Here is a 13,452-nt window from a genome sequence, read left to right as displayed (position 1 = left end):
TTACCTCATTGATTTAATTTTCTTTATCAATTTAACTTCTCACTTCAGGATTTAAATATTTGATTGTACTATTGTGATTTATTATATGCACTCATATGTTTTCTTTTCTTTCAACCTTATTCCTGTTTCATTCTACTTCCATTTCATCTTTCTCAGTTTTACTTTTTAATTTTTTTTTTTTTACTAATGATATTTTCTTGTGTTCTTAATTTATGAAAAACATATCTTTTTCATGATTGTCACAGTGGCAAAGACTTTTCTGAAATTTGAAACGTTAAAATCCTAAATTGTCTTCATTTCAGATCTAGCCACTTTTGGTATTTCCTTTTCCTCCTGCTATAGTTTTAGTGTAAACATTTTCAGGTTTTGTTTGTTTGTTTTTACTTAATAAGGAGGCTTTGGCTTATGTTTTATGATTATGAACTTATACCGTCTTGGAAGTATTATTTTTGCCAAATAAAAAAAAATCGTTTTCTTATATGTGAAGCTAACGTCAGTTGATACATTTTTCATACCATGTTTTAGATATTTGTAGGTGTTCTCTAGAAACTTCCTTGTACTCCACTCTCCTTTCACTAATAATTTTAAATAATGTACAAACCAAAGTTTTCCAGAATGCATAATTAATAACATGCTTTTGTCTTCAACTCTTTCTCTAGTGGTGTAATTGATAGACTATTTCTCCAACAATAGAATCAATGGTTTCCCCCAATTCATTTTTAGCACTTCCTCTTTATTCCTCTCTTTATGCATGAATATATCCTGTGATTTCTCACTCTGAAATGATATTAAAAGATGATATCCAAGATGTAGTGAAGGTTCATGGAGGCCACCAGAACAAAATCCTAAGAGGATGCTGAGAGTTGTCCAGTTTTTTTATTGTTATATGCTCTGAGTTTGTAACACAGAAAACAGATGGTGTAAGGGACTGCTTAATTCTTGTAGCATTTTAAATGTATTTTCTATATTATATTTTTAAATGGGTATTTTACTCAAAGAGTTAAAGCTTAAATGTGGTTTTAAAAAATCTGGCCCCATCTGCCTCTAGCGTTAGTAGTGTTGATCCACAAATCAGGCATTCAATTGTCTGAGTCTAGTTTGAAGAGTACACCAATGAGTCTATGGTTATCTTAGTGAAAGTTTTGTATAGACAATATTGTGAGTTTCTAGCCATATTATTTTTAATGTATTACTTATTTAATAGAGAAAAATTCATTTGTCCCAGTCTTCTCATAATCTGTTAGAGTAATCAGAAGTTAGTTGAAACTTTTAGATGGCAGTATTTGCCAATTTGAAATTGAAATAATAAACCTGAAAAGTTGAAATGTGTCAGTAGAGGATTGTTTAGACATTAAGCATACCTTGAAAATAGAATGAGGTCTATCTAATTGGACTTTATATGCAGTAAATCAAGTTTTTGAAGGATATGAATAATTCCATTTATGCACATAGTGGTAGTAAGTTGATACATAGGTGAGTATGTTTATAGCCTTTATAAAACATATATTTCTATGCTAATTGGTTTAACTCTAGGATGTATAACTGGAAGATTGTGAAGAAGCAAGGGGAAATGTTATACTTTTGAGTGTATATATTTTATTTTTAAGCAGATTTATTTACATAGATTAAAAAAACATTCAGTGATGGAATAAAGCAAAATAAAATTTTTAAAGAAAGTAATAAATCCTATTTCAAAGTATAAAAATATGATGTGAATGATTAGAGCTTTGTAATCTATCATATCCTATTGAAAAGTTGGCTTCTCTGGTGACTTAACAGTAAAGAATCTGCCTACAATGTGGGGGTCCTGGGTTTGATCCCTGGGTCAGGAAGAACCCCTGGAGTAGGAAATGGCAACTCACTCTAGTATGTTTGCCTGGAGAATTCTGTGGACAGACGTTTTTCTTGTGATCCTCACAGGACAGCATTTATGCATATGGTTGTTCACATATAAGATAGTGTGCTTCGGTAATATATGCATCTGTGGTGTAAATTTATGCTCTTTCTTTTATAATTGCTTAACTCTAACTTATTTTGAATACTTATTTATAGCCAGAGAAATTTTTATTGAAACATATCACTGTACTTGTGCTACAGTTGCTCTTTTACTCTTAAAAATTAATGTATTTATTTTTGAAAAAAAAAAGTAAAAGAATGTTCTTTGCATAGTCTTAATAGGAAACAACTATATTTTAGCTAAATATCAGACAGTTCTAATCTTTATGTCTTTGCATGTACGGTTCTGAATCAAAATAATGCTTTAAAATACCATAATGATGAGTAGATAGGTTTATGATTTTAACAATATCAAATCTGACTTCATTTCCTTTATTTTCATTTATCATTGTCATATTGACTTACTGAAGTCTTGTGGGAGAATGCAGATAACCATCTGTATTAGCATTGACACGTCCAAACCAGAAGGCATATATATGTTCATAAAGACTTCTGCAGCCTTTAATAACAAAAAGTAAGGCTATAGCCATGTAGCACAAAATTCATGTATATGCAGTGTTCATAGGCAAATTCAAAGTGCGGCATGCTTTATTAACTAATGGACAACTTTGTCTTTGGGAATTGGTTGAGAACTTGCAGAATAATACTACAAATACCTCATCTCCCTACATTGACAAGCAAAAGGGCTTATGAGCTACAATTGCTGACTAGAAACATATCTGTTGAACAAACAAACATCTTTGTCTTTCCATTAGTCTCTTCCTGCCCTGCATCCTCTGAAAGCCATCTGAAGGTTGACCATCGTTTCCTTTATGTCCACCAACTCTTCCCCTGTTGCTCCAGTGGGTTTCACTGATAGCACTCCTGAGAAGACACATCACTCAGTGCCTGAATGGTTTGATTAAAGGCTTTTATCTCGAAAAAAAAACTCTCTAAAATTTTCTTTTTTAGTGAAACAGAACTGGCACAGTGGTTTTTATGGCAAATATTATTACAAATACAATGATGTACAAAATTCATTAAGTAGTTCTTATTTAAAGTTCAAATTCTACTAGGTGCAAGATTTTCACAAAGCAAAGCTGAGACACCATTTGAGGCCTTGGGTTCCATTCAAGGTACATGAATCTGATTTCCTGGGCATTCTTTGGCAAAGTTACTTGCATGTCCTTAACTAATCTAGTGGGTGTTCCCCCATCTGTAAAAGATTAGGTTAATAATACATGTTTATTTTTAAAGTGCTTTCGTATGCTAGGAGTAAAAATGTCACAAGTGCAAATATTGTTAGTATTGTGTTTATTAATTGCTGAGGATTTCACCAGTGCACCTTTGTTATTTAAAAATCCTGCTTGCAGCTGAGAAAGCATTATGCCTAATACAAGCAGTTTTCAGTGGTCGTTCATGTAGAACTCACAGAGAAGGCAGTTGCTGGAGTGGATACTTATTAAGAGAAGAGTGTGAAAGATAAAAAAACAAACAAACAAACAAAAAACCTGCAGGTATTTAAAAACTAATGGTGAAATATACACACATGTATGTATATGTTTCAATTAATTATCAGATTATCCTAATTTTGTGACTATTTTTAACAAAAACATATTGAGTAGATAGATTTATGGTTTTAAAGCTTAAATATATCAATAAATCTAGTTGTATTTTCTACATTTTCATTTAATATTGCTATATTAACTTGGAGAAGAATGGTAGGAAAATATTCTAGCAGGTAACATGAAAATGTTAACATCAAAATGTCCAAACCCAGGAGAGAGCAAGATGGTGGAGAAGTAGGTGAACATGGAGTACATCTCTCTCCACGGATACATCAGGAATACACCTTCAGACACAGAAGTGCATGCAGAACAACAGCTGAGAGCAGACAGGAGTACCTTACCATGGAAAATAATATATAGAACCCAGCAAAACTCAGTAGGATGAAGGAACTAGGGGAAAAAACAGTATTTTTAATAGGACTAGACCTGCCCTAGAGGTCCAATCCCCACAGCAGGGCAATTGTCTGAGTCAGAGGATAAACATTTAAGGATGGGAGTGAAACAATTGATCTGTGGCAGCCTAAATAGAATGAGAATCAGACAGTTCTTGCCGTAGCCATACATAGCCAAGACAGGGATGCAGGCCCCCTGGAAGACACAGAGGCTGGGAGCTGAAATTTAGGGATTGTGGAACAATCCCAGGGTGAGGGCTGCTGTTAACTGTGGAGAGACAGATTGAGGGGATGTGAGGGAGGATATTATGGTGGGAAATACCTGCGGAGGAAAGCCAGGCAGCCATGGAAGCAAGGCAATACTGCTGAGTCACACATAGGGTTGGAGCCATCACCATAGCCTCTCTCTCCCCACATGCTAGCATTGGCAGCTGAACAATAGGCTGGCCCATCAAACACCTGACGCGCTAAACTACAGAGTAATACCCCTCCCAGAGTACCCCTTTAAGTGCCTGATATGCTGATCTGCACAGTAGGACCCCAGCTGGGGGGCCCCTATATGTACCTGATGTATTGAACAACAGAGAAGGATGCCAGGCAAGGGAGCCTTCCAGTGCTTGAATGGGCAGAGTTACGGAGAAAGATTGGTCAAACAGGCCTTCTGATCGCAAGCTATGAGAGGCTCAAAAAAAGATTTAGTTAGGCCCATAAATCCTGGGGTGGAGGCAGTCTGTGTCCCTGCACACTTTGTGCCAGCAGGGTCCCCGCAAGCCAAGCAGCTGTGCCACATTCACGCTCAACTTTCACTGGGACAGAGCTGCCACAGGCAAAAAGAAGCCTTGTTTCTACACACACAGAGTCACTTCGGTTGTGTCCAACTCTTTGTGACCCTGTACGGTGTGGCCTGCCAGTTCTCTGTTGAGGGTGGGAGGGGGGTTCTCCAGGCAAGAATACTGGAGCATATTGGCCAATACTGGTTGCCGTACTCTTCTTGAGCACTATGTTTCCTGATGCCCTAGCTTCCAACTCTGCTGAGTACCTGGTATCCCCAGAACCCCTGTGACTCAAACAGCTGCACCACCTCCACACCTGGCCCTCACGTGGGCAAACCCAAGTCCTCCAAGGCAGCCTAGGAGCAAACCCCAGTGGACAACCTACATGCAGAGGTGGAAATAAAACCATAATTGAAACCCAGGGGCAGTGTGGCTAAGGAAGAAGACCCAAAACCTTCTCACCAGCTGTTCAACTTGCAGATTAAATCTACATGATCAACTAGTCAGACTCCGTGTCTATGGAATATATAAAAGGGCATTGAGAGCTCCCACAAAAGAAAACACACTAGTTCTGATAGCTGTGGACATTGGAGGGAAGAACACACAGGAGTAGGATCAGATTAGAATCTGAGCTGCCCCCACAATAGGTCCAGAGATCTGTACAATGTTGGAGGGCATTTAATGGAGGTGAGGTGGACTGTAAGTCCCAGTGAGGGAAAGGAGTCTGATAGCAGTGACTCAAGCAAAGCATTTATTATTCTTATGTTTTGACTTGTTCAGTAGATTCTTTTGGATTGGACATTTTTTTCTTTTTTTCTTTTCCTCCCCCCCCCCCCCACCACATTGTAGTTTTTTATTTTATTGACACTATGAAATCTGATTAGGCTTTGGAACTTTTTTTTAACTCAGTCACATTTTTTATTGTTATAAACCTCTGCCTCAACATTGGGCTTTTGCAGTTCTATGGACTTTTTCTTTTGTTTTCTTTTTTCTCTTTTTTAATTTTTATTTTTAAAATCTATTATTATATGTTCTACATTTATTCCTTTGTTTGCTTTTCCTACTGTTATTTTCCCCTTGCAGTTAATCTTTAATTTATATAAATCTTATCTACCTCTATTTAACTTTGCATACCTATTCTTTCTTTCCTTTCCTTTCCTTTCCTCTCAACATATTTGTTAGTTTTGTTTTCATTGCTTTATTCCCTACCTGGAACCTTGCCTTAGTTTTGTTTTCAAGTTTGTGCTTTAGTTTTTTTTTTTTTTTCTTAACAGGTAGATATAATTTTTGGTTTCCTTTGTTTGCTGGGTCAATGTATTGTACTTTAATTTTGTTGGATTGTTTTGATTTTGCTTATGGGTGTATGATGCTAAAGCTGAAACTCCAGTACTTTGGTCACCTCATGCAAAGAGTTGACTCATTGGAAAAGACTCTGATGCTGGGAGGGATTGGGGGCAGGAGGAGAAGGGGATGACAGAGGATGAGATGGCTGGATGGCATCACTGACTCGATGGACATTTGTCTGGGGTTCTTCTTTGGTTTCTCATTTTGTGGTATTTGTTTTCATCTCATTTAATGCCATAACAAACCACTTTTGGAATCTTCAATCCTGACTAGGGATCAATTCCTGAGCATTTGGAGTGGGAGCATTGACTCCAAGACCCTAGACTACCAGAGAACTAACCCCAGAGAGTATCAAATAGTGAAAACTCACACAAAGGAAACCACTTGAATACAAGACTCAGCATCATTCAACCACCAGTAGCATCCTGTGCAGGACACATCATCTAAACAACAGGCAAAACAAAAATACAAACCAAATCATCATCAGATGGGATTACCACCTCACTCAGCCTTGCCCATCAGAGGAAAAACAAACAAACACAGCAACAACAGAAAAACATCAGCAAAAATCTCACCCTATACAAAGCTTACACAAACCACTAGACTAACCTTCAATATGAACGTGAACATGAAGTAGCTCAGTCATGTCCAACTCTTTGCAACCCCATGGACTGTAGCCTACCAGGCTCCTCTGTCCATGGGATTTTCCAGGCAATAGTACTGGAGTGGATTGCCATTTCCTTCTCCAAGGGATCTTCCCAACCCAGGGATCGAACATGGGTCTCCTGCATCATAGACAGACGCTTTACCATCTGAGCCACCAGGGAAGTCCAAACTTAGGAGGGCAGAAATTAAAAGGAAGAAAGAATTCACCCTTGAAGCCTGGGAAAATGACCTCAAACACAATGAATTAAAAAGAAAAAGCAGAGAAACACTACACAAATGAAAGAACAAACTAGAAACACTAGAAACAGAAGTCCAAATAAATGAAGGGGAAATAGATAAACTACCTGTAAAAGGGTTTAGAATAATGATAGTAAAGATCAAAACCTTGAAAACAAAATGGAGAAAATGCAAGAATCAATTACCAAAGACCTGGAAGAATTAAAGAATAAACACACAGACACAAACAACACCATTACTGAAATTAAAAATATTCTGGAAGGAATCAATAACAGAATATTTGAAGCATAAAAATGAATCAGTAAGCTGGAAGATAAAATGCTGCAAATAAGTTCTGAGGAGCAGAATAAAGTAAAAAAGAATGAAAGAATAGAGGATAGTCTCAGAGACCTCTGGGATAATATCAAATGCACCAACATTCAAATTGTATGGATCCCAGAAGAAGACAAAAAAAAAAAAAGAATATGAGAAATTTTTTAAAGAGATTATAGTTGAAATTTTCTCCAACATAGAAAAGGAAATAGTCAATCAAGTCCAAGATGCACAGGGAGTCCAATATAGGATAAATCAAAAAAGAAATACAAGACACATACTAATTAAATTAACAAAGACTAAACACAAAGAGAGAATATGAAAAGCAGCAAGGGAAAAGCAAAAAGTAACATACAAGGAAAGCCCATACATTTAACAGCTGATCTTTCAGCAGAAACTCTGCAGACCAGAAGGGAACGACAGGATATATTTAAAGTACTAAAAGGGAAAAATCTACAACCAGGAATACTGTACCCAGCAAGGATCTCATTTGTAACTGATGGAGAAATACAAAGCTTTTTAGGCAAGCAAAAGTTAAGAAAATTCAGTACCACCAACCAGCTTTACAATAAATGATAAAGGGACATATATAGTCAAGAAACACAAGAAAAGGGAAAAGATCTACAAAATCAACCCCAATTATGAAAATGGCAATAGGAACATAGATATCAATAATTACTTTAAATGTAAACAGATTAAATGCTCCAACCAAAAGACACAGACTGGCTGAATGGATACAAAAACAAGACCCATATATGTGTTGTCTACAAGAAACTCACTTCAGACTTCAAGACACATATAGACTGAAACTGAGAGGATGGAAAAATATATTTCATGCAAAAGGGAAGCAAAAGAAAGCTGGAGTAACAATTCTCATACCAGAAAAAATAGATCTTAAAGAAGATTAAAAGAGATAAGGAAGGACACTACATAATGATCAAGGAATCAATCCAAGGGGAAGACATAAGAATTGCAAATATCTATGCACCAGACATAGGAGCACCTCAATACATAAAACAAACCCTAACAGACGAAAAAGGAGAAACTGACAGAAACACTATAATAGTTGGAGACTTTAACACCCCACTCATAGCAGTAAAACTAGTAAGGAAACACAAGTCTTTAATGATACATTAAATAAGATGGATCTCATGGATATCTTCAGGGCATTCCATCCAAATGCAGAAAAATACACTTTCTTCTTAAGTGCACATGGAACATTCTCAAGAATAGACCACATCTTGAGTCACAAATCAGAGCTCAGTAAGTTTAAGAAAATTGAGATTGTATCAAACATCTTCTCTGACCACAACACTATGAAACTAGATATCAGTTACAAGAAATAAACTCTTAAGAAACACAAAAACATGGAGACTAAACAATATATTTCTAAATAACCAACAGGTTACTGAAGAAATCAAAAGGAAAATCAAAACATTTCTAGAAAGAAATGACAAGGAAAATACAACTCAAAATCTATGGGATGCAGAAAAAGCAGTTCTAAGAGGGAAGTTTATAGCAATACAATCCTAACTCTAAAAACAAGAAAAACATCAAATAGACAACCTAACTTTACATGCAAAAATATTGGAAAAAGAGGAACAAAACCCCCCAATATTAATAGAAGGGAAAAAAAATCATAAAGATCTGAGCAGAAATAAAAGAAAAATAAATGAAACAAACAATAGTAAAGATTAATACAACTTGACACCTTTAGCCAGACTCATCAAGAGAAAAAGAGAAGAATCAAATCAACACAATTAGAAATGGAAAAGGAGATGTTACAACAGACAGCACAGAAATATGAAGGATTATAAGAGACTAATATGAACTACTATATGGCAATTAAATATATCAGTTCAGTTCAGTCGCTCAGTTGTATGTGACTCTTTCAACCCCATGGAATGCAGCATGAAAGGCCTCCCTGTCCATCACCAATTCTGGAGTTCACCCAAACCCATGTCCATTGAGTAGGTGATGTCATCCAATCATCTTATCCTCTGTCGTCCCCTTCTCCTCCTACCTTCAATCTTTCTCAGCATCAGGGTCTTTTCAAATGAGTTGGTTCTTCGCATCAGGTGGTCAAAGTATTGGAGTTTCAGCTTCAACATCAGTCCTTCCAATGAACGCCCAGGACTGATCTCCTTTAGGATGGACTGGTTGGATCTCCTTGCAATCCAAGGGACTCTCAAGAGTCTTCTCAACACCACAGTTAAAAAGCATCAATTCTTCGGCACTCAGCTTTCTTAATAGTCCAACTCTCACATCTGTACATGACCACAGGAAAAACCATAGCTTTGACTAGACATACCTTTGTTGGCAAAGTTATGTCTCTGCTTTTGAATATGCTATCTAGGTTGGTCATAACTTTCCTTCCAAGGAGTAAGCATCTTTTACTTTCATGGCTGCAGTCACCATCTGCAGTGGTTTTGGAGCCCAGAAAAATAAAGTCAGACACTATTTCCAGTTTCCCCATCTATTTGCCATGAAGTGATGGGAACAAATACCATGATCTTAATTATCTGAATGTTGAGTTTTATGCCAACTTTTTCACTCTCCTCTTTCACTTTCATCAAGAGGCTTTTGAGTTCTTATTCACTTTCTGCCATAAGGGTGGTATCATCTGCATATCTGAGGCTATTGATTTTTCTCCCAGCAATCTTGATTCCAGCTTGTGATTCCTCCAGCCGAGCATTTCTCATGATGTACTCTGCATATAAATTAAATAATCAGAGTGACAATATACAGCCTTGACGTACTCTTTTTCCTATTTGGAACCAGTCTGTTGTTCCATGTCCCATTCTAACTGTTGCTTCCTTACCTGCATACAGGTTTCTCAAGAGGCAGGTCAGGTGGTCTGGTATTCCCATCTCTTGAAGAATCTTCCACAGTTAATTGTGATCCACACAGTCAAAAGCTTTGACATAGTCAACAAAGCAGAAATAGATATTTTTCTGTAACTCTCTTGCTTTTTTGATGATCCAGTGGATGGTGGCAATTTGATCTCTGGCTCCTCTGCCTTTTCTAAAACCAGCTTGAACATCAGGAAGTTCACGGTTCACGTATTGCTGAAGCCAGGCTTGGAGAATTTTGAGCATTACTTTACTAGCATGTGAGATGAGTGAAATTGTGCGGTAGTCTAAGTATTCTTTGGCATTGCCTTTCTTTGGGATTGGAATGAAAACTGACCTTTTCCAGTCCTGTGGCCACTGCTGAGTTTTCCAAATGTGCTGGCATATTGAGTGCAGCACTTTCACAGCATCATCTTTCAGGATTTGGAATAGCTCAACTGGAATTCCATCACCTCCAGTAGCTTTGTTGGTAGTGATGCTTTCTAAGGCCCACTTGACTTCACATTCCAGGATGTCTGGCTTTAGATGACTGATCACACCATCATGATTATCTGAGTCATGAAGATTTTTTTTTGTACAGTTCTTCTGTGTATTCTTGCCATCTCTTCTTAATATCTTCTGCTTCTGTTAGGTCCCTACCATTTCTGTCATTTATTGAGTCCATCTTTGCATGAAATGTTCCCTTGGTATCTCTAATTTTCTTGAAGAAATGTCTAGTCTTTTCCATTCTATTGTTTTCCTCTATTTCTTTGCATTGATCACTGAGGAAGGCTTTCTTATCTCTCCTTGGAACTCTGCATTCAAATGGGTATATCTTTTCTTTTCTCCTTGCTTTTTCCTTCCTTTCTTTTCATGGCTATTTGTAAGGACTCCTCTAAGAAATGGACAGATTCTTAGAAAACTTCAATCTTTCAAGCTTGAACCAGGAAGAAATAGAAACTATGAACAACCCAATTACAAGCACTGAAATTGAAGCTGTGATTAAAAAATCTCCCCTGAAACAAAAGCTCAGAATCAGACGGCTTCACAGGAGAATTCTGTCAAACATTTAGAGAAGAGCTAATGCCTAGTCTTCTAAAACTCTTTCAAAAAATTGCAGAGGAAGCAACACTTCCAAACTGATTCTATGAGGCCACCATCACCCTGATACCAAAACCAGAAAAAGACAATACAAAAATAGAAAACTATAGGCCAATATCACAGTCAAACATAGATGCAAAAATCCTCAACAAAATTTTAGCAGACAGAACTCAGCAACACATCACAAAGCTCATACAACATGATCAGTTCAGTTCAGTTCAGTCGCTCAGTCGTGTCCGACTCTTTGCGATCCCATGAATCACAGCATGCCAGTCCTCCCTGTCCATCACCAACTCCCGGAGTTCACTCAGACTCACGTCCATCGAGTCAGTGATGCCATCCAGCCATCTCATCCTCTGTCGTCCCCTTCTCCTCCCGCCCCCAATCCCTCCCAGAATGAGAGTCTTTTCCAGTGAGTCAACTTTTCACATAAGGTGGCCAAAGTACTGGAGTTTCAGCTTCAGCATCAGTCCTTGCAATCAATATTCAGGACTAATCTCCTTTAGGATGGACTGGTTGGATCTCCTTGCAGTCCAAGGGACTTCCAAGAATATTCTCCAATACCACAGTTCAAAACATAATCAAGTTGGGTGTATTACAGGGACGCAAGGATTCTTCAATATATGCAAATCAATCAGTGTGATGCATCACATTAACAAATTGAAAGATAAAAACCTTATGATCATCTCAGTAGATGCAGGAAAAGCCTATGACAAAATTCAGCACCTGTTTATGGGCATAGACCGACCTACATCAACATAGTAAAGACCATATATGATAAGCTTACAGCAGCTATTCTCAATGCTGAAAAACTGAAAGCATTGCCCCTAAGATCAGGAACAAGACAAGGGTTTCCACTTTCACCACTATTATTCAACATAGTTCTGTAAGTCCTAGATACAGCAATCAGAGAAGAAAAAGAAATAAAAGGAATTCAGATCATAAAAAAAGAAGTAAAGCTCTCACTGTTTGCAGATGACATGATACTGTACATAGAAAACCCTAAAGATAGTATCAGAAAATTACTAGAGCTAATTAGTGAATTTAACAAAGTTGCAGGATACAAAATCAATAAACAGAAGTCACTTGCATTTCTATATACCAACAATGAAAAATCAGAAAGAGAATGTAAAGAATCAATCCCATTCACCATTGCAACAAAAATAGCTAAATATCTAGGAATAAACTTACCTAAGGAGACAAAAGAACTGTATACAGAAAATTATAAGACAATAATGAAAGAAATCAAAGGTGACATAAACAGATGGAGAGATATTCCATGTTCCTAGGTAGGAAGAATCAATATTGTGAAAATGACTATCCTACCAAATGCAATCTACAGATTCAATGTGACCCCTATCAAGTTACCAATGGAATTTTTTCATACTAGAACAAAGAATTTCACAATTCATATGGAAACACTAAAAATTCCTGAATAGCCAAAGCAGTCTTGAGAAAGAAGAATGAAAGCTGGAGGAAACAACCTTCCTGATTTCTGATTATACTACAAAGCTACAGTCATCAAGACAGTATGGTACTGGCACAGAAACGGAAATATAGAGCAGTGGAACAAGATAGAAAGCCCAGAAGTAAGCCTTATATTTGACAAAGGGGGCAAGAATATACAATGCGGCAAAGACAGCCTCTTCAATAAATGGTGCTGGGAAACTGGACAGCTACATATAAAAGAATGAAATTAGAACACTTCTTAACACCATACACAAAGATAAACTCAAAATGGGTTAAAGACCTAAATGGCAGACCAGAAACTCTAAAACTCTTAGAGGAAAACATAGGCAGAATACTCGATGATATAAATCAAAGCAAAATCCTCTATGACCCACCTCCTACAGTAACATAAATAAAAACAAACACAAACAAGTGTGGCCTGATTAAACTTAAAAGCTTTTGCATAGCAAAGGAAAGTATAAGCAATGTGAAAGGGCAACCCTCAGAATGGGAGAAAATAATAGAAAATGAAATAAGTGACAAAGGATTAATTTCTGAAATATACAAGCAGCTCATACAACTCGATATGAGAAAAACAAACAACCCAATCAAGAAGTGGGAAAAAGACCTAAACAGACATTTCTCCAAAGAAGACATACAGATAATAAACAAACACATGAAAAGATGCTTAACATTGCTCATTATTAGAGAAATGCAAATCAAAATACAGTAAGATACCACTTCACATCAGTTAGAATTGTCATCAGCAAAAATTCTACAAGCAATAAATGCTGGAGAGGGTATGGAGAAAAGGGAATGCTCTTTGCACTGTTGATGGGAATCT

The sequence above is a fragment of the Bos taurus genome, chromosome 9 (assembly GCF_002263795.3).
Source record: "Bos taurus isolate L1 Dominette 01449 registration number 42190680 breed Hereford chromosome 9, ARS-UCD2.0, whole genome shotgun sequence".
In the NCBI taxonomy this organism is placed as follows: Eukaryota; Metazoa; Chordata; class Mammalia; order Artiodactyla; family Bovidae; genus Bos; species Bos taurus.
This window is presented reverse-complemented; position numbering follows the sequence as displayed.